Genomic DNA, 23,192 nt, shown 5'->3' with positions numbered 1-23,192 from the left:
TAAAAATAATCCAGGCTTGTACAAGTACAAGCCTGTACTTGTACAGGATTTCTGGTACCAAGAATTAACCAATCAGAAGCAATCTTATTATGCAATGTGATCAATAAGATGCAACTCCACTATATGACCTATAAATTATGGTTCAAGATAGGGCATTCACATCAGATGGTTATTATTGTGTTGGCTATTGTCATGTTTTTAATTTGACAACCTAAGGGTAAAGAGGTCAGTGCCCTGACTAAATAGTCAGGTATTGCATGTTTTAGAATTTCTTGCTGCATACTGGTTGAAAATTGCTGCTTTATACTGCAAGCAGCTTTATTGATCACTGCTCTCCTCCTATAAAGATTCCACAGACTTTGTACTATGCTGTCTTTACAGAAAGCACTCATTCTGCTCCTCTCCATCCTCCCTGCTCTTATCTGGGCACCTTACTCTATGCCCAGGCACACAACCACCACTGTGGTTTCTTCCATGAACAGGAGCACTGGAATAACTCTCTAAGTTTCCTCTCATACCAACTGTATTAGACACCTGATCAACTCTGAGACATGCTTTAGAAGGTTGCAAAGCCAGTGTCAGCATAGGATGGCAAATGACCTATACCAGCCCTAATCAAGATGAGATTCTAATAGAGGTTTCTTTTCCCCATTCATACAGTAAATTCTTAAGTAGAGATTAATATATAGCATTTGTTCTTAAACCTTCTGCACACTGAAATCACTTGTGGAGCTGTATTCGTTTCCTAGTGTTATCCTAACAGAACTACAAACTAGATGGCTTAAAACAAGAGAAATGTATTGCCATGTAGTTCTGGAGGCTAGAAGTCTGAAATCAAGGTGTAGGCAGGGCCATACTCCCTCTGAAACCTGTAGGGGGAATCCTTCCTTGCCTCTCCCTAGCTTCTGGTGGTTAGTGTGCAATCACTGACAGTCCTTACCTTGCAGCTACATGACTCCAATGTCAGGGCACACTCTCTGAGTGGTTCTGTCTTCCCATGGCCATATTCTAATAAGGACACCAGTCATGTTGGATTAAAACACTCTCTACTCCAGTATGACTTTATTTTCACTTAAGTAATTAACATTCTGCAAATCTTTATTTCTAAAAAAAGGTCACATTCTGAGGTATGGGGCAGGGCAGTTAGGATCACAATATATCTTTTTTTGGAGGACACAATTCAACTCACAAGAGGAGTTTTTTAAAATACTGTCAGTAATGTCCAATCCCCAGAGTCCACAATTTAACTGGTCTGGGATGGGCTCTTGAATTTAAAACAAAATCCTGAAGCAATTCTAATGTGCAACTAAGATTTAACAAAAAACAAGAATCAAGAGTTAAGATCAACGGGCTTTGGAATCAGGCTGTCTGGTGTTGAATTGTGCCTCCAAGTTGAGCAGCCTTGGAAAATTTGCATAACCTCTCTGGGTCTCAATTTCTTCAACTTGACATGAGGATAATAATGGTGCATCACAGGGAGGATATGAGGATTAAATAAAGTTATAAAGGAAAGCATTTAGGACTATGCCTGGTATCTTGTTATCATCATCATTATTATTATAGTTCTAATATATTTGCATCCTAATGTTTAAAGCCATAATTGTAATATTAAATAAACAGTACTTCGTCTCCATTTTAGAGAGGAAGCAAAGGGAGCATATAGACATTCAATCGTTTACTCAATAGTCAATGGGAAAACCTAGAAAGAAATTTAGATTTATGTACAGATCACAACCCAGCACTCCGGGAAGCCAGTGGTTTTAATCTAGGTCTCGGAGGCCACCATGCTGGGATGGGGGTGGTGAGGGACTGGAGCAGAACAGCTCACTTTCATCTGTTTTACGTTAATTCCCTGTAGGATTTTCTCTGAAAAGAAAAGGGAGTAAGGTTTTTCCATGACTTAAAACAAAAAAAGGAAAGCACTGTGCCCAATTATGTACCAAACCTCCTAAACCAGCAGACTTTATCCTGGCTTCTGCTTCCTCCCCTTTCCTCGGGGAACAGAAAAGCCCAAGAGACTTTCAGGTGGTGGAAGAATGGAGATGAGGGTGTATGTCTCCACATCCGGTGACAGGAGGGATTAAAAAGTGGCCCTGCTGTAGCATTTCACAATGTCTGCTCTCTGCTGATTACTAAAATTTGTGTGAGGGAGGCTGAGAATTAAGATCTCCCAAGGCCCCAATCACAGTCATCTCCACTGAGAAATGCAGGATGAAATGGATGGAGCACTCTCTTGCCCTTATGCTTCTAATCACCGGGAAGCTTGGGAAATTGGAAACGCCCCAGAAACAACATGACATATCAAATACCAGAGCCTGGATAATCCATCACCATCTTCATCACTGTGGCCATTACCATTCACTTCCATTCTGTGGACAGTCCGTAAATCAGCCTGTGGAGCTCTTTGGGATCGCTGAGTGAAAGGCACTTGAATAAATGTCAGCTGGGATCATTAGAGATACCTTTCACTTTAGACAGATAAATGTTAGTAAGTCCATGGTCAAGGGAGTACCAATAGGGACCCAAGATATTCCAGGAACCCTCAGCTACGAATAATGGTTCACTTAGTCAGAAAATTAACATGGAAAAGGAAAGGCCTTTCTCATCTCACAATATTAAAAATACTCCACAAGCATAAAAACATATTTACCACACTTTGCTGGTACAAGGACATACTTCTGGTCCTATGTGCTTTCTCCAGGATTGGAAAACAGGCAGGGAACCAAGTAATCTGTGATACTCCAAATCCATCAAAGCAAACTTTTAAACCCCCACTGAAGACAGAAGCACCAAGTCCAGGATGTTTATTGGAAGGCCATGTTCCATGCTGCCATCCTGAGCCCTCTTACATCTTTTCCCTGAACCTTCTCTTTGGAGGTGATGGCTCTGTACAATGGACCCATTCTTTACAGAACAGGCAAGAACTCCTACAACAGTTCTAGAAACAAAGGTTGGGTCTAGAGATTATGACTGCTTCAATGGAAGGTTTTCTGAGCCTTTCCACCATCAGGACACCATGTTTCCCAGTCCTAGATTAATCTGTCTCTCTTACTCAGAATGCTAAAGCATATCCCCTTTTATGTTATGCATCAGCCCATGCTGCCCATGCTCCTCTGCCCATGTTCTTGGTTTTCTCTTGAACTGGGTACCAGGTCCGGGTTCCCATGCACACAGATGAGGGGAGGAGTCCTTCAAAGTTGATTTTTTATTGTTCATTGTTTGCTGAATACTGAAATAATTCTCAGTAAAGTATTGGATGGATCCTCAAGGTTCCCTGAGGCAGAAAGTCCAAAATAAAGAGACAGAAGTGACTCACACAGAAAACTGCTGTGCTTGAAAGAAGGGCCAAATTGTTCATGGTCTGTACATGAGCCAGGTGGGTGGGAGTATGTTTGTGTTAGAACTTCCAAAGACCAACTTCCAATGAGGCCCTCTGGGGACATAAGGCTCTAGTCAACTCTGTCTTCAGGGAAAAACTTCTTCCTGCAAAATAGCAGGCAAGGCCATAGGAGAATTCTGGAATTTCCCCTTGAACGACTACATGGATTATATTTGTCACTGGAACACAAACACCTTTTTTCAGTGCTATATTTAGTTAATGCTTAGAAATGGGGTAGAATTAACAATCCCAGAATGGAGTTCAGAATTCAGGAAAAGATGTGAGCATATTGGATTCAGTTCTGCTCTTCAGAGTTCCTCTTCAGCAGAGATTGAGCTTCCACCCTTCAGACTCCTTCTGCCTTTTAAACTGCATTCTGAAAGCTCTTATACAACTGCCTTGTAGCACTGACTGGAACCCGAGCTTCAGTAATACAGGTGTTTATCCATTGGAAATGGGGCTGGGAAAACATAGTGAATAACTGAAGAGTGCACATAATTTCATGACATTACTATTATTCTTTACACAGTCATACTGCAGACCAACCATTTTTAGTGGGAAAGAGGATTGGGTCCTTCTTTCATTGTTTTTCTTCACCTTCAACCACATTATCTACCTGCTATTAATATGCCAGAAGAGGTTTGATTGTGTAGATGGAAGAGGAGAAGAAAGCCATTCCTTTACTTGAACCAGTGCTGCCCTAAGATGATGTCTAAGTCATCTTGGGCTTCTATTCATTACTGTACACTGGATGGATTGAACAACAGATTTAGTTTTCACAGTTCTGAATACTGAGAAGTCTAACATCCAGGTACCAGCAATCTGATGTCTGATAAGAGCTTTTTTCCTGGTTTGCAAATGGCCATCTTCTCATTGTTTCTTCACATGGCAGAAACCAGAGATTGGGGACAACTCTCATATCTCTTGTTAAAAGGACACTAATCCCATCATTAAGGCTCCATTGTCATGTCTAATTGCCTCCCAAAGTCCCCACCTAAAAATATAATCATTCTGGGAGTTAGGATTTCAACTTATGAATTTGGGAGGGATACAAACATTCAGTCCAAAACAGATGGCTTATTGTTCTTTGGGCCAAGCAGATGTTTAAGCCAATTCTTGGTCTCCTGTGGGCATTTTTGTGAATTACCTGAGATTCTCTTGGTGGGGCTTATCTGGCTACAATTCCTGTGATTCTAGATTTTTTCATTCTTCTACTGTCCACTCCTATCCTCATTATCATCTTCTGTTTGGTTTTTTTTTGGCAGTGTACTCTACAGAGGCCCCTTTGCTGTGGAAATTCCATTGTACTTCCCAAGAGTTCCTAGTCTCGAAAGACCAAAATACTAGAGAGAAGGAAAACACATACAGATGAGCACAACACTAGTTGCTACTTGTGCCTCTCAGGGAATTTGCCAATTTTCTTTATGGAACATAAATGCTGAGCAAAGAGCGGCAGCCAAGAGTTCGTAATAGTCTCACTGACAGGGGAGTTGAAAATTGGTGCACAGGACTACCAAGGCAGCTAGAACTTGAGAAGTCATGATCTGAAACAAAAGCTAACTGCAGAACTGTAAAGTGGATATTATATGTGCAATTTTTCCTTGAGGTATTTTCCAACTCCTAAGCTGCACATGTGTGAGGCAAACTGCCAAGGAGCCAAGCAGAAAGCAGCTGCTAAGATGCTAAAAACCTAAGCAGACATTTCAGTAGTCTCTTGGTCCTAGGAAGACAAAAATTGAAGTTCATAGCCTGCCAAGAAAGAGAATTCTTAAAAAGCATACCCAGCTTATCTTTAAGCTCTTTGAAGAGGTGGGCTCTAGGAACAAAGATGAACCTAAAATAGAGCATATCTCACCAGCCCTCACGTTGAGTCTGAAACCCAAGTCTGGTGAATCAAGATGATTTGCCTGTGGTCATCAGCCTGTCAGAAGAAAATCTAAACTATCTAAAGGGAGATGTTACCCATAGCTTCTATAATTTTTCATATATAATTTTGGCATAAGATCAAATTTACCGAGTAAACCAGAATACAGAATTAATGATCAAAGACCAACAGTTAAAAAAAAATAAAAAGTAGACTTTAGAAATAGCCTTAAAAGTGACTATTTGGATTATTGAACATGGATTTTAAAATAATTATAACCAAAAAATAAGAAACAATATGAAAAATTTCGCCTGAGTAATAGAAATCAATTAGTGAACACAGAGCTGAACAATACAACACTAAAATTAAAAATTCTATAGATGAGTTTAGTAACAACTCAGACATAGCAGAGGAGAGGATAAGTGAACTGGAAGATAGATCAGTAGAAAATATTAGAGTTGATATTTTCTCAGAGAAACAAGAATAAAAACCTAGAGACATATGGGACACAGTGAAAAAGAATTTCATCAGTGCAAGTGGAATCAGAAAAGTAAATGAGATAATGGAACATAAGAGATACTCTAAGAATTTTCCAAAACAAACAGAAGATATTATTTACACATTGAATAAAGACTACAAATCCCAAGCAACACAAATATAAATAAAACAAGATCCATGCAACTGCTAAAAACTAAGATTAAAAAGAAGAAATACTTTCATAAACATAGATGTCTAAAAGTAAATAATTCTGTATATCATTTCCCCATCTCCAAAATCAACCTGAATTAATTTGGCCTATTGCTAAATAGTGAAAACTGAATAGGACAACATACTTGCTGCCCAAACCAGGTTATCAAAGGGTATCCCCTGGGCAGCAGCTGCAAACACCAGGGCTTCTCTAGGGGAGATGCTGGCACACTGGAGGGGGCAATGGAGGGCACAAAGATGATGACCGTGGCTGGATAGAGGTGGGGGAGGCAATTTAAAAAATAAAAGTAAAAAGTATCTATCAACATAGAAAGTAGACACATGATTTTTAGGGGAACAACAATCGAATTATCACTGAATTTTCACCACAAACCATGAAGCAAAGGAATAAGAAAGGATAAGTATTCAGTAACTCCACATGATTATTGTTTCTTTGTAGTAACAGTAATAGTGTTTTTTGTAATTTAAAATATATGTAGAATCAAAATATATAACAACAATAGCACAAAGGTGGGTAATGGATAAGTGGAGTTACAGCATTATAAGATCTTATCCATAAATTAGACATTCATCAATCAAAAACAAGTATTGGAATTGCTTTTTAAAAAGAATAAGAAAAAATGTATAACTTTATGCTAATGGTAAAAATTAAATAATAAAAAATATATGTAGGCCATAAGTGGAAAGAAAAGAACAGATGAAAAAACAGAAAACAAATAATAAGATGGTATATTTAAATCCAGCTACATCTGTAATTACACTAAATGGAGAGAATAAGCACTCCAATTAAAGACAAATATGATCAGAATGGATAAACCACATAAAATCTCACTATATGTGCTTATAAGAGACAAAAATATACCTTAAAAGTCAAAAGTAAAGTAAAAGTGAAAGTAAAGGAAAACATATACACCATGTACTCCATAGCCAAAAAATGTCTGTTGAAACTATAATAATATCAGATATAAGAAACTTTCAGGCAATAAATATTATTAGACAAAGAGGGATATTCTGTAATAACAAAAGCATCAATCCAGAGAATAGATAATAATTCTAAAAATGTATTCAGTGCAGCAATTATATAGTCTCAAAATATTTAAAGCAAAAACCAACGGAATTAAATGAAGAAATGGGTAAATTCCCATACTTCTAAGATTATCACTTTTCTAGTAACTAATAGAACAAGCAGGCCAAAAATAGTAAATATATTATAGGTGATTAGAACCACAATTAATAAACTTAACCTAGTTGATATAATAAAGCACTGCATCCAGTAACTTCATAAAACACATTCTTTTTAGTGTGCCCACAGTTCCCTGCTCATTAGCCTTCAGTCAGCCAGTGTCCTGTTAAGGGATTTCATACTTCCAGTTATCTATATGCTAGACTTGGCCAGCTAGCACTCCAGATAGAAGTTTCCAGTTTGCCATTCCTGACCCATGAGTCTATGTTTGCCAGCCCCAGCCCACAGGCTGTGGACCAGCTCCCCGCCAGAGAGACTGTACAGTTCCTCCAGGATTTAGTGGGGTGCAGTCATGCTTCCTTCCACAAAATTTGAATTCCAAACTAAGAGAGGGTACACCCCACTTCCAAGTTTTTTCCTTCCTTGAGTATTTTGCTTCAGCACCAAACTATTCTTTATAGTTCTCTTTCATTCCCTCTTAATATCTAAAATGTTGTAAATAGTTAATAATTCTTTATATTAAACTTTCCCCATTTAAATTACTGTGTGGTGTCTGTGTTGTCTGGACCTCAACTGATACACTAATGTTTTTTAAAGTCTTCCTGCAAAATAAATTCAGGGCCTGATGGTTCCACCAGTAATTTTTCCCCAAAAATTGAAAGAAGAGTAACACCAATCTTATATAAATAGAAAATAACTCATTATATGATGACATTATAATATTAATACCACAATTTTACAAGGACTATGAAAGACAGAGAAATTAAAGGCCACTGTCTCTCATGAATTTAGACACAAAACACTGAAATATAAACTTGGAAAATATAATCTATCAGTATTTAATAAGGATAATACATCTTTTGGGTTTATTTGTAAAATTCAAGATTGGTTTAACACTTTAAAACTGATCAATGGGGTTCACCACATTATTAAAATAGAGGATAAAAAGTTTATATTCATTTCCATAATTTTGAAGTTTAATACCAATGCATGACTTCATAAAATACTATAAGAATTATTAGTGAATTTGGCAAGTGAATAGTTATAAATATAATGTACAAAAATTAAATATATTTCTATATGATAGTAACAAAATTGACATTATTAAAACATCATTTAAATTCACATAAAGATATCAGATATTGGGGCAAATCTAATAAAAGATATATAAAACTATACACATACTATAAAATATTACCAACAGAAATTTAAGAAGAAAAACAGAGTAATGTACATGTTCATGAATTAGAAGATAATATTGTAAAAATGTCAAATTTTTCCCAGAATTCATATTTTATTATATATGATTTATAGTTTCCAGGCAATTATAACAAAGTTTCAGCAATTTTTATGAAAGTTAAATGTATATAGAATGCAGAAATCAGGAGTAGTAAAGATAATCTTGAAGAACAAAGTTGAAGGACTTAACATCAAGTTAAGGATATCAAGTCTCATTATAAAACTACAGTAATTAAAACAGTAGCATTTGTGCAAAAATTGATAAAGAGATCAAAGGGACAGGTACAGGAAGTTCAGAGACAGATCTACCCTTTCACTGCCACGTGATATTGACAACATCCCTCTGCAATTCAGTGGGGAAGGAATTGTCTATTCAATAAATGGTGCCAGGGTAACTGAATACCCATATGGGAATAAAATGAACCTTGATCCATGCCTCAAACAAAACACAAAAATCAATTCCAGATGGATGATAGACCTAAAATGCAAAAAAAAAAAGGCAATAAACCTTCTAGGAGATAACACAAGAAAATAACTCTAAACCTGGGGGTAAGCAAAGATCTCTTAAACTGGACATGCAGAAAAACACGAACCATATAGGAAATAATTGTGCACTGGACTCCATAAACATAAAAATGTTTGCTTATTTTGTTAATAGAGTGTAAAATGGAGTGTCTATTTGCAGTACTGTCCCATGCCCACAGGCCAGCCAGCAGTTGCAGTAAGAGCTCCAAGAGACATTTACACAGATGCCAGGGCAACAGACAGCATGAAATCAGGCCGGGAGAGCTGGGAAGGCTTCAATCAGGAAGGGGAGCTTTGAAGGACAAATAGGAGTTAGCAAGATTCATAGAGAGAATAAAGCATTTAAAGTACACAGAATAGTATGTGCAAAGAACCGGAGGCCTAAAATAATGTAGCCGTGTGCACCTTTACCAAAACTGATGTTTATGAAAGAAGGTGGTGGCTAGACCTAAAAGAGGGCATATTTGTTGCGAGCTTTGTTCTAGACTAAAATGCAGAGATGACTTAGAATGGGCACTGTCCTTGAGGAACCTACTGCCTGGAAGGGGATATGTGCAGGTAAAGAAGCAAGAGAAAGAGGTGCTGCGTGGAGAGTGGTAGGTACACAGTGCCATTTGAGCCCCACTTCGGCATGACTCCTTAGGTTTTGACTGACTCTAGCTCTCCTCGGTACAGATAAGTACAACAGAGTCTTCCATTGCTTGGCTCTAGCTGGGGATTTGGGCTTCTCCACGCCAGCAAGTTGGGAGCAGTATGGGAAGAAGTTACCGTTGCCTTTTTCTTTACCTGGTTTTCAGTCTGGCCCAGTTAATAGCACTTAAATAGAGCAAAGTGTCTTTGCCCCAGTAGGGACTTTACCAGGTGAATGAATGCAGTAGAATTTTAAATTACTAAGTCCACACAAAAATATTTTATATTTATCTAAAAAGCATATAATTATGAGGAAAATACATACCTTGGGAATGAATAATTGGATCATAAAATCCATCAAATGTCATTTATTCATTTTGCCCAAGTGTCTGTTTGAAATGTCTGTTCTAAGTGGTGAGTGACGTCAATACCTAGTGCACGCCAGCATCATTCAGGGATGCATAAATTAGCCTCCAAGAGAATTAGCGACACATAAATATATCTCCACTAAATATGTTTCAAATTTACTCACTATACATTTATTACATCTATAGGCTTTTTAAAGTTATATTTTTGGCCAAGTCTCTTTTAAAACCTCAAGATTTTTTTTTCTTTTTTGGCGATGCAATGCAGCCCGCACCAGGGCTGTTGTGGGTGGTGATGATAGCAGGCAGCTCCTATTACCGCAACTACAACACCAGGACGAGAGCACAGAGAGACCCGGCTTGTTCTAGGCTGCTATGAATTAGAGGCCCCATTGTTAGGTCTCCGAGTATTTCTCAGGCAATTCTTTCACGAGGCTGTCTGTGTGGGTTGGCTCATCTGGAGTTGATGGAAGAGCTACGTCAGGCCAGGGTCTGTGGTGCCGCACAGCACTTCGCAGACATCTGTCGGTCCACGCACAAGGTGGGTGGCTCTTCCTGCTCAGCCTGGAGTGGGCTTGGTTTAATCCCTGTCAGCACACTCTACCCCCCGTTCAGCCCTCCTCCGCTTTTGTTGTGTGTGCGTTGGCGGGGGGCACATATTTTTCCACTTTTACTTGATGAAGTAACAATAATCACTTTTTTTAAAGAGAGGATTCCAAAAAGTTGGATTTTTTATTTTTAATTAAGCAACTTAAGAAAGAAAACTGTCTTTGATTAGTAATCTAAGAACACCCCAGTGAGGCAGGTATTGTTTTGAGGTCCCACGTAGAATGCAGAGAGTAATATGTAAAACCTCTGGGACTGTGGGGATTGAGATCCCGGCTCCAGTGATGACATTGCTCGAGCAGCTTAACAACTCCTTGCCATTTCCTCATTGATGAGATAGAAAAAATTGTTGTCTCTATTTCCTATGATTATTGTAAAAAATTAGATAAGATAGTATGTTAAAAGTCCTTGGAATAGTGCTTGGCATGTAGTAAATGCACAGAGAAGAGTTACTGCTATTATATTATTTTATAAATGAAGACACTGAAATTAAGTCATTCCCAAAGTGACAAAGATGTTAAGAATAGAGCTGAGATCTTGAACCAAGATCTGGATTGCTCACACATTCATTAATTCAACAAGCTCTTTCTAGTACCCATTATTAATTGTTACTAGGTCTGTTGCATTTCAACACACCTTGCAAGTATGACATTAACTCTCCTTTGTTCTGAACTATCTATTTAGGGGCATTTATAAAGCAGATAGCCTTGGAAGTAGTGTTTCCCTCTGGAGCAAAGTGTAGACCTGCTTACTGTTCATTCAAGATTTGGGATCCTCTTCTGTAAAGCAACCTTCTGCATGTACAGGCATCCATCTGGGCCCAAGGCCATCTCCTCTGCAGGGCGTCAGGGGAAGGGGCACTGAGCCAGTGCTGATGCTCATGCTGCGTGCTGGGCCATGCCATCTTCCACTCAGGAGTCTCATGTCTCTTTGATGTTCATAAACCCCTGGTACGCCAATGTCTTAGTCCCTTTGGGCTGCTGTAACAAAATACCAGTCTCTGAGTGGCTTATAAACAACAGACATTTATTTCTCATTGTTCTGGGGGCTGGGAAGTCCAAGATCAAGGAATCAGCACAGTCACATTCTGGTAAAGACCCTCTTCCTAGTTCATAGCTGGAACATTCTCGCTATGCTCTCACATGAAGGAGAGGGCAAAGGACCTCTGTCTGGAGCCTCTTTCATAAGAGCTCTAATCCCATTTGTGAGGCCTTCATCCTCTTAACCTAAGTACCTCCCAAAGACTCCACCCCCTAATACCATCACCTCCGAGGGTTAGAATTTCAATATATGCATTTTGAGAGGACACATTCATACCAGAGCAGTTCACTTGTTAGCTTGCAATTATGGTAAAATCTCTTCTTAGTTCTTGACAGTATTGGTGGTGAGAGTGGGATGCTGACAGATGCCTGGCTTTGCTTTCTAGCAGAAAAAAAGGACCCTGCAGGGCATGTTTGGGCATATGAGAAGACTCCCTGAGATCTAGCAGAATGCTTTTGCCAAAGTGGTAGGCAAGTGGGGAATAACAAACATTAATGAATGTTTAGAGGATGAGCAGAAAGAGGTGGGACTAAACAAGCATCCAAATGGTGTCTTGGTTGTTGCTCACTCTTCTTTATAGGGGAAAAGGAAGAAATGTCACCAGGGCAGTACAGCAGCAAGCATGCAACCCCAGTCAAAAGGCAATTGGACTGTGTGTCCCTAAAGCTAAAGTAAATGGTGTCAACAATGAGTATATTAAAAACGTTTAGGTGACTGAAAACAGAAGTTTTTATTGAGCTGGGAGCAAGTGGCAGCTGGAAAGTAAAAGTCAATGGTAAAGCCTTGCTTATTGACCCAAGGTCTCTCTCCCCCTACATGGCCCCACAAACTTCCCATGCTCTCTCTCCCTACCCTGAGCACAGCTCTTTCAAAGGAAAAAATGGTCAAAGGTGGGACCCAAGGCCATACACACTCATCTAAGTATACTAGAGAACTTTAGAGAGGAGAGGGAATCTAATTATATGACATTATTGGTTACAGGTGCTCAAGTCACCATTATGGGTTCCCATGAAAGAAGGAAAGACCCAAAGCCAACTAATAGGATTTGAGCAAGGCTCACAGTGAGCAAGAGAAGCTAAAGTGACCTTGAACCTCCGTGACTGATGATTTTGCCTACTGGAGCCTCTCGTGAAGGACAGTAGCTTCCACTCAGAGGTACACCTTAGAGTTTTGGACATGTCATGACTAACAAGTGCATCCTTTTTGGAAAATTGTTATTACCTTCCTAAAGAGCTCCTCTTGTCAAAACTAAACACCTGACTCACAGAAGCCCTGTGACTCCCTGGTATTCTTGTTTTGGTGTGGGTCAACTAGAATTCAACCACTACCAAGGTGAGAAGAGTCCAGCATGACCTACTTGTCAAAAAAAGAATAAAACTAACCTGGTTCCAGCAACATCTAGGCTTTGCATGGAAAAGTGGTAGCTATTCCCTTGGAGAAATGTTATCCCTCGTTTCACCACTGTTAGAGCGCATGCCCTGATGAGACCGGCTGGAATCAGGCTCCTGATAGGGTCTGAACTGCTTAGCTTGCAACCGTTGTTGCCTGGATCCAACATCTTCCCAGCTGCAGGCACATCCCCACCATCATACTAGGCACAAAGGAAAAGATCCTGTGTTTCTGACACATTAGCCAGCACTGCGTGCCTGACTTGAGACTCCTGTCAAAAACAGAACCATTTATCTCCCAGGGAGGAAGGCTACATTGTAGCCCTTGGAGCTAATGTGTCATGTTTTTGTCTTTCTGGACCAATTAATTGCTGGACCAAAGTTTGACAATGATAAACTTTTATCTTAAGACTTCCCAATTATAGGCTAATAGTCCAAATATTCAGTCGAGTTTCCACACTCTCTGCCATCCACAGACGTATGGTATGTTCAGACTTGGAAAGGCTTCCATTACCTACTCCCAATCCCTATATTTTCATAAGACAATTTGGTTACTGAATATGGCTGCTCCCAAAAAGGTAATATTTTCTTTTGGCCACTTCCAGAGTAATAATGAGGATTACATTTTGAAAATTCTGGAATTCACCTGACCATTCATTCCCTGGCATGAAGTTCCTCTCTTTCTACTGACAGAAACCCCAGGCCAGTCTGCTTGGTCCATCTGGATGGTAGCACAGCCAAAAGGTGGCCCGTGGGAACCAGACTTGATTTTAATTGAGCCACCAGGATCCTCTTGTTGGACTGACACAGTCACAGAGAATAAAGATGATGACACCTTGGTGGAGTACACTACTCACTGAGTCCCTCTGCAGTGGTCCACTCATGCCAAGGTTGGGGAGATGAGTCTCTCCAAGTTTTATAAAAGTGCCCTTGTGCCTCTCACACTTGACCCTTCTGAATGAAATCTCTGGGTGTGACTAGAGGATGATTTTTAAAAAGTTGACATTATAGCTCCTGGAATGAGACACAGCGCTATTGTGGCCATGGAAGGAGAATAAAAACCTTGGCACTTGAGAAGAGAACATCTCAGAATCCAAGAGGGAGAGGGAAATGAGTTTCACTTATGATATCTGTCTTTCATAAGCGTCCCTGGACCCACTTCATGGAAAAAACACCCTGGTGTCGCCTTCCCATACTGATGTAAGCATCTTAAATTTAACTGACTTCTAGGTCTGCCAGCCTCCTCCAGATGGCTCTGACAAGTCTAGCAAAACAGCGGTGGATGGCCCCAGTTCCTCCTATGCAAATAGCTGTCAACATCACTACTTCTGTTCCTGTTACTCAGTCATTCCCTGGGGCAGACGCATCCCTCCTATCTGATAGCATGGACAACTAAAACAGGCAGGACTAACTTGCTCAGGCCAGAAATAAGGATTAGACTCATTTGAACTGAACTGGGAAACATAAACTCTACCAGCCAGGTGGGAGGGCACATTGGAAGTGTTGTCAGCCTGTGCCTTCCAACCGATGTAGGTCTCGCCTGAGGAGGGAAGGGAGCATCAATTTTAAATAAAAATTCATTCTTAACAGGACCACGGATGCTCCTAGGACTGTACTTCTAATGTGAAAGCCAGGTATCACCTTGCACCTCAGGCTAGGTCATAAGAGATTTCAAGTCTGATAGTTAAGGAAATATCATCAGTAAATCACATAACCTTCAGATGACTGGGAGGTTCTCTCCAAAATGAGGCTACATTTGGTTATTTAGGAGAACTCCCAGGAGGTATCAATGGCATTATTTAAGCACACCAAGCAGGAAACTTTCTCTGTAATGGGAGTCATCCAAATAGAAAAGGTGATCCAAAATTTGTCCTTGACTTTAGCTAAAGACACCACTTTGGGTCTTAAAGGACTTGAAGTTCAGTTTCAACTCATTGGCCAGGATCATTATTAATGAGAAGATTGCTACAACCTCCTCTTCATGGGCCTAGGCAGAGTCTGTGCAGTCACTCATATATACTCTGTGCCTGGATTAACCTGTCAGGCCGAGTGGAAAGCTCAATTCAGAAGCTTAAGGAGAAAGTAATGTCTTTCCAACTTGAATGCTTTCTGGTTTATGAGATTCGCTCAGCTGGTTGAGTTCAGGTGACTGGGTCATAGTTGAGGTCATTACTGCCCTCATCCTACTGCTGGATGCTGTCCTGTTGGTAGTGGACTTAATGGTGTATGAGGCAAATTGATTGAATTTGGCCCTGGCCTCAGTCAGATTGATCAGAACAGCCGAAGGATTTGCATGCTCATGAAGTCTCACCAGAAGCCGAGATGGTGTAAAAATCGGAACATTGGATATTGTTATGGGAAGATTTTCCATTGGTCTCTAATGTTTCTGCACCTCTTAGGAGCAAGGCAGGAAATGCCCTCCTCCCAGACTTTCTTCCAGGGTGTGTGTAAAGCAAACAGCCTTGAAAGATAGATCAGGTCTTCCTCCAGAACAAAAGGTATATTTGCTTACAGTCTTAGAAGGTGAAGTTAGTATTTTCCTTCAGAGCATAGGGCAGGCGTGCACTGTCTATTATAAAGGATTCAAGTTCCCTAAGTTCAGGACTCCTCTCCTGTAGCATACCCATCTGGGCCCATTCCATTAGTCCTATAGCATGTGGCAGGGTGTCAGGGGCAAGGGGAACAGACACAAATATACTGATGCTCATCTTGCTTGCTGGTCTGTGAGTCATAAAGTACATTTCTCGGATCCAGGAGTCTTATGGCTTCTGTCAGAATCTATGAAACTATAACTAGCTAACTTGTTAACTCACAAGCACATAAAATCTCACACTCTTCTCATGCTAGACAGGCATGAAATATGATTTTGAATAAAACTTTCTCTCACAAAGATAAGAAAAAGGAAAAATTGAAAATTGAGAAATTCCGTAAAACCTAAATGTTTCTAAGATGTCTATGAAGCCAGTTTTAATCTGCACTTTCCACTTTTCCCATTCATTCATTCATTCATTCTTTCTTTCTTTCTTTCCTGAAATGTTTGTTGAGTGCTACTTAGAAGGTGATATAACAAAATATAAAACAGACCAGGTTTCTACCTGCCAGAAGCTTGAAGTCTAGTGGGGAAGTCAGACAACAATCATATAGTATTTGGATCATTGATTACATTGTGTTATAAGAAAAGGGAAGGATGCTAAGAAAAAGAATATCTGAAGGGAATTTTATTTAGGTTGGGAGGGCCAGAGAAGACATCACTGAGGAAAGGACAGTGAGCTGAGACATCTGACAGTGAAGCAGGTGACAGGGTAGGGGGAAGCCAGCAGCCTGCATACAGGTCCGGAGGGGAGAGGGCTGGGCATATCCTGGTGTGCTGGAAGGTAGAGTGGGCTGGAAAGACAGGTGCAAGATGAAACTGGGAACTTGGGGAGAGGCCAGATCAGACATGATCTTGTAATTAATCATTTAAAGGCTTGTGACTTTAAGAGCTGTGGGAACCACTAAAGTGTAAGTTCTGTGGAAGAGAGTATGGTCTTCATCTGTTTCATTTACTACAATATTCCCAGCACCTGGACCACTCCCTGGCACATAGTAGGTGATCAATAAATATTTGTTAATTTAATTGAAGAGAAAGATATGACTTGCATTTTTGAAAGATCCCTTTGGCTGCTAAATGGAGAAGAGGCTGAAGAAGAAAAAGTCAAAGCAGGAAGTTGGGTTAGAAGGCTACTGCACTCTCAGTGACAAACACAGTAGCTTGGACTAGAATGGAGACAGGAGAGAGTAAATTATGTGCCCCCAACCCTCCCCCACACACACTTTTACAAAATCTTTTTGTAGCCTTCAGAATCTATTCAACTTGAAAGATCAGGAAGAGCCATGAAATTCAATGTGTCACAAATAAAGATAGTATGTTAAGTGATGGTTGGAGTCTTTGGGGGCAACAGCTAGCTGTGTGTGGTTATCGGTGTCAGCACAGAGACTGAAAGAGGAAATTTGCCCCTGAAGACAGAGAGTATAATGGTAACTGAGAACAAGTGCAGGAAAATTTCCAGGCTGAGCAGAATAAACCCCAGTGCCTCCCACCTCCCCAAGGCTTCTTCAAACTCTTCTCCCAGCCAGGCTGCCCCTTGCTCCCTGCAGGATGCAGGATGCAATGTGATAGAGTCTCACCTGCTATTGCAGGGAGTCTTCCCCCTCCTTTGAGGAAAGTATGCATTCAGTGTGTGTGTGTGTGTGTGTGTGTGTGTGAACTCAGCCCTGCTCGCATCCTGGTAAGGAAGCATTCCTTCCACAGGCTCCCGCAGCAGAATGCTATGTGAGAGTGGGGGCAGGGCTGGAAGAGAGGGGGCAGTGCAGGTGAGAGAATTGGACCGGGCCCCTCCAGGTCACACAGCGTTTGTGCTCCTGGTGTCACATGCCACGGTGTTGGGCATGGCAATTTCTGAAGCAGAAGTTTTAGAGTAACTGGCCAAGGTTATTCTGGTGCCATGGTGGTCTCCGCCTCCCAGCCCAGATGGCCGGGAATGCTACGAGGCAGAGAACTCTGCTCCCGGTGGAGAGCAGAGCACTTGGCACTGCTTAAATCATGACCACTCACGCCCATTTGGACAGGTTGGCCTCCCCATCTGAAGGGCAGGGGGTAGGCAAGGGCCCTGGAGAGGGAGTTCTCAACGAGAGACAGTGGAACGGCTGTTCCAGTTCTTTCTTAACCCTGCTAGGAATGCCCACGGCCCAGGAGGGGGCTGAGCAGGCAGGAACACCTGCAAAAAGCAAATGGGGCAAGGCTTTCAGGATCTGCATCAAACAACAGAATAACGCTGACAGAAATCAGCCACCAAGTGGTCATTTCTTTAAATGATTTTTATAAAAAGAAACTCTCTATAATTACATTTAAATAATAGCCCCCAAAAGAGAACTACACTAATATATATTTTTCTTCTGTTTCATGGGATAGACAGCATTGTGTACTTGGCTACCTCATTTCAAAGCTTTTGATGAAAAATAATTACTCTACCTGACATATCCACTCCCAACTCACTCACTGTGGAGACAGGAATCACTACCTGTGCCCTTAGATTTGCCTTTGAGGGAAAATTGTTTTTGCCATCTCTGAGATGTTGGCCCCATATTCTGACTATGATTCTCACTGTTTCTAAGGACCAGTCACTTTGCCTTGTTCCATCTCACCCTGTTTTAAACACCTCCAACACCAGGGAGCCTCCACCAGCAAGCATACTGATGCGTGTTCTGCAAGAGCAGCCTTTTGCTTTCACAAGCATTTTCACGGAAAGGTTCTGGGTGGCGCTACTCCTGGGTCTGCTCCTAGGGCCTGAGAAGGACTCTCGTGCCCAGTTAATTATCCGGGGTCCTGGTGAATAGAGCATTCCAGACCTTGCTGTGTGGATTTTCTGATCTCACAGGTGTACATAGACTTTCAGACTTGTTCTATAGCTCTTTATGACATCAGAAGTGAAGGTACAGCAGGTCTTCAACTAATGTGTCGATCTATGTGGTTTTTTGATAATGTCGATGAGATGCCATAGAAACTAAACTCTTGTTTATATCAATTAGCCTACCATAAAATTGGTGCCATTATATGCTATTTCACTTAAAGCCACAGAACCTATCAACAACATTAAGTGAGAACTTACTGTACACAAAGAACTTCCAGAAAGAAATGTACAGGTGCATTTGGTCTGCAGTTGTTCTCTTTTCCTGGGACCTGCCCTGCTTGAAACTGTTTCTCCAGCCATCTTAGTTCACACTAGATGCCTATGTCCTAGAGAGGTCTTCCCAACCAAGCAGTCTTGCCAGGGTTGTAAGTGGCAAATACATACATCTGCCCTCTACACACCAAGCTGAAAAGTTATTAAGGATCTGTGATGGTTGATTTTGTGTGTCAACTTGACTGGGCCCTCAAGTGCTCAGATATTTGGTTAAATGTTATTTCTGGGTATGTCTTGTGTCTGTAAGGGTGTTTCTGGATGAGACTAACAATTGCTCAGTAGAATGAATAAAGAAAGCTATTTACCCTCCCAATGTGGGGCCTTCCTAGACTCCTTTGAAAGTCTGAATAGAGTAAATGGCTGAGTGCAAAAGAATTCCTTCTCTGACTGTCTTCAAGCTGTGACATCATCTTCTCTTGACTTTGGACTTGAACTTGGACTGCAACTTACACCATTGGCTCTCCTGGGTCTGAAATTCTCAGCCTCTATGTTCATGTAAGCCAGTTCATTAAAATAAATTTGTTTGCTTATTTAACTGATTGATATGCACACATCCTATTTGTTCTGGAGAACACTAATAGAGTATGCTACCCCATTTTTTAAAAACACCTTGAGTAGCTTCCACTAGGCAAGCAGTTGAACTTCAAACATACCCAGATGAGTGTAGCAACCAGAGAAAGAACACCAAACCCAGGGATTCTATCCAACCTCCTCTCCAGCTGACATTTGCATCATCAGAATGAGGGCACCATCTATTATTACCAGATTTTTCCATTTTTAAGAGAAATAAAAAATGTGGATATTCTTGTCAGTGTTGGCAACTACATCAAAAAAATTCAAAACCCACATGAGCCAACCAGCCAGTCTTGGGGCTAGATCAGCATAGTATCTGCTTTAGGGAGGTCTGGGGAAATATTTCTGGATCGAGAAAAAGGGCATGTTTAGAAACATTTCCCTATTTCTAAACTTGGAGACACTGATCTGCATGACAACATTATTTGTACCTTAATTGTTTATCTCAGGCTTCTATACATAGTGACTCCCCTAAGACTACCTAAAGGAAAAAGAGAGGAGAAAAGAAAATGAGTATTATAATCTCCATTTCTATTGTTCTTGATGGGGTTAAAGAGTCTTCAAATGCTGTGTCCCATAGTAAAAGTGGCACAATTCCAACTAAATTCCAGACCTTATGTTGTCCCCCTAAATATAAACTTTATGCTAATTGTTCCTAATTTGTATTGTTCCTTGTATTGTTCCACCTCAAATTTGATTAAAAATGTATAAATGCTGGGGAAGAAATAGGCATAAATACTAACTTCAATAACACACCCATGGATTATTTAAAACACATTTTCCTATGAATTATTTGACCTTTTTTTCCATTTTGGCCATTATACAGCTTTATTTTAAACCTAGTGTTGCTCTTTAAGGATATATTCACTGTTCTTCAACTTACAAAGAGTTTCCTCTCCCATTAAGCTGTGCTTCCAGTGCCGGGAGGAGCCAGGCTAGGTGTACAGGAATACCCAGGTGGCTCAGAGAAGTTGATTAGAGGGCCCTCCATTGTATTCAAATTAATGGCACCACATTAGCATGGGCTGCCCTTTGGTGCTCATTTGTTCCTGCACTCCTGAGGTTAAAGGAGCCGCATGCTCTCCAGATGTTCAGCAGCACTTATAAATGAAAGATTAGCGATTTTTTGCTGCTGCTGCTATTTCCTCTATTCGCTCTTAAAGCTGATATTTTCTTTAGGAACTTGCATATGTCTGAGTCGGAAGAATCTCCTCCCTGAGGTATATTAATCAATAGCAGGCACAAGAAGAAGGACAAAATGGAGAGGCGGTAGACATGGTCTGTATTAATGTGTTGACTGCGACACTCTCCCAGCGACTGATGTATGCATCCTGCGGTTACACTCCACCCTTTGAAATGCAGATCGGACACACGTGACATTTTTCTCAGCTGAAAACAAAAATAAAAAAAAAGAAATCTCTCTCCCTTTCCTTTTCTTTTTTTGTATGAGAATATTTTTCTAGTGCTATGATAAGAATACCAACTTTATTTTCAAACCTGGCCTATCTTTCCTCTAAGCAAGAGATGCAAGTGTCTGAAATATGACTGTCTCTAGCTCAAAGATGCCACCATCAAGGTCTTCCCAGGAGAGAAATAAGAAAAATACCCAAAATGGATTCCCATAAATGAATGCCAGTTTAACATCTACCAGGCTTGCCTTTTGTATCCAGAGACACTCCCAGGTTCCTGCTGTTAATAGAGCTGTTCAAGCATTGAATAACTAGAGTTCCAATGAGACGAAACCTTCTGCCTCGGCTGGTGTTTAACAAGCTGTTTTCTCGCTACAACTCAGTCAGGATTTCTCTAACCTTAGCAGAATTATCACATTTCACATCTTCTTCTAATACACTCCCAACACCCCCTTCACCAAGCAGGAAAAAAGAGATAGACTAACTTGAATAGAAAAGGAGAGTCTGATGAATACGATTAGACATGTTACCACCTTTTTTGACAATGGAGAAGGGAACAGATAGACAGAGGTGGAGCCACTGGCTTTAGGGGGGTGGCATCTATAATGTAATCTTTATTGCAGCTTGAGCTCTTCCAAAGCCTGGAATATTCACCGTGACCCTGCCGGGGGTGGGCCAGGAAAGAAGCCTGGAGATGGCAGTAACCACTCGTGTCTGTCTCCTCATGTAAACATCAGGCAATTTCAAAGGTGGGAGCCTTAGTCATATACACATAAAATAACACTTTGAATGAAGAGGAGAGATAGAATGTTTGTAATATACAGGTAGGATTAACATCTTCAAGGACACCAGCTCAGAATGAATTGCTATGACCACTGTAGGAACAGAAAATCTTTTTCCTACTATACTGCTAGGTTCAACAGCTAAGGCCTGAGAATCAAACTGAAAGACAGATTAATAGGAGAAAAAATAATTTAATTAGGTACGTACATGAGGGAGTTTCACAAAGGAGTGAGACTCAAGGAGGCAGCCAGATGATTGAGATTTATACACCATCCTGAGTTAAACAAAGGAAAAAAGAGTTTGGGCTTCTGATGGGAGAGGTGAGTTATGGGCAGGGGAGGGGAGGAAGTAGATGATAAATAAGAGTTGTCTGTTTTGCAAATAAGAGTCTCTCAGGTGACAGAAGTTGTCTCCCAGAAATAGCTGTCTGAGACATCTTTATAAAAGGAATTTCCTTTACAAAAGAGAAAATTTATACTTTATTCATAATCGGCTCAGGGGAGTTAAAGAGCTTTTCTTGCATCTGCTGGTTCTCAATTGTCTTTAACTGAAAAGTAATCCGTAGGCAAATTTAGCGTATCTTGGGGTGGCATGTTTGGGGACCCTTCACCCTGAAAGCCGCTGGTGGAGCCAGGTTGTTCCCCAAGAAGAGCCCTGTGAGGGGAAGGTTTGTGTTTCCCTGTGAGCACATTCCTGCCGGACAGTGAGAGGAAGAGCTGCAGAGCGGAAAGATGGGAGCAAGACCAGAACAGGGAGAAGGCCTGAACAGACAGGAATCCAGGGGACAGGGCACCCAGCCTTGGGAGAGGCTGGGAGAAAACACCTGGAGTCACGCAGGGAGCCTCACCTTCTCCCTCACCTGTGACGGCCCTCCAGGCAAAGCTCACTACAGGAGGAATGTACCACCAGCACCACCTGGCATGGCTAGTGCGGGGAGCGTGTGCCTGGCTGGTGGACATTCAGGTGACTGATCCAGGGAAGTGGGTCATGGAGGTTAACATGATGGAGAAAATTTAAAGAGGATCCAAGAGGAAATGATGCAGTGGAAACCGGAGAAGAAAAGGTAGCAATCAAGGACAGAGAAAAAGGTCAAAAATGAAGTGCCCCCTACATAGATCTCAATAGAAGGTTGCCTTGGCTAATTCAGCTATAAAAACAACCCATAACAGAGAACAGAGACAGGCAAACTTACCGTAAGGAAAGAGAATTGTATCAAGCTAGCACAAGTGATTAAATATATAATATAGCTATAGAACATATATAAAGCAAAGGTGGTTGTTTGGCAAGAGAAATCTTGAAAGAGATAAGTCAGCTGAGAAAGGAATCTAAGCATTGCATGAGAGCAAATTTAGAACTTCAAAAACTAAGAGACCCAAACCAAGTCTGCTTGCTCCCATAAGGAGAACGAGCGAATTAGTCTTCACTTGTGACATGTAAGGAGACTGACACCCCTCCAGGCCCAGCACCCTTCACCCCAATAACCTGCTGTGCACTAGCACATGAACCCTGGGCTTTCCAGCAGTTGCCATGGAGATGATGTAAGCTTGTTACCTGACTTCAGGTGTGGCGGCCACTAATCTCCCCAGGGTCTCTCCTTGCTTCCCAGGTAGGAAAACTCATGTTGATGCCTTGTTTCTTTTCACAATTTTTATTAGTGGAGAAGGTAGAAAATGATGGCCAGAATCCAATGGTATCCAGCTGAAACCCTCCCACTTACTGCTAGAGGATGATAAGTATCCCGAGGGAGGAGGTCAGACCTAGCGTTCACCTGCCCAT

This window comes from Phyllostomus hastatus, unplaced genomic scaffold (assembly GCF_019186645.2).
Source record: "Phyllostomus hastatus isolate PE091 unplaced genomic scaffold, TTU_PhHast_1.1 phas_contig_80, whole genome shotgun sequence".
Lineage (NCBI taxonomy): Eukaryota > Metazoa > Chordata > Mammalia > Chiroptera > Phyllostomidae > Phyllostomus > Phyllostomus hastatus.
This window is presented reverse-complemented; position numbering follows the sequence as displayed.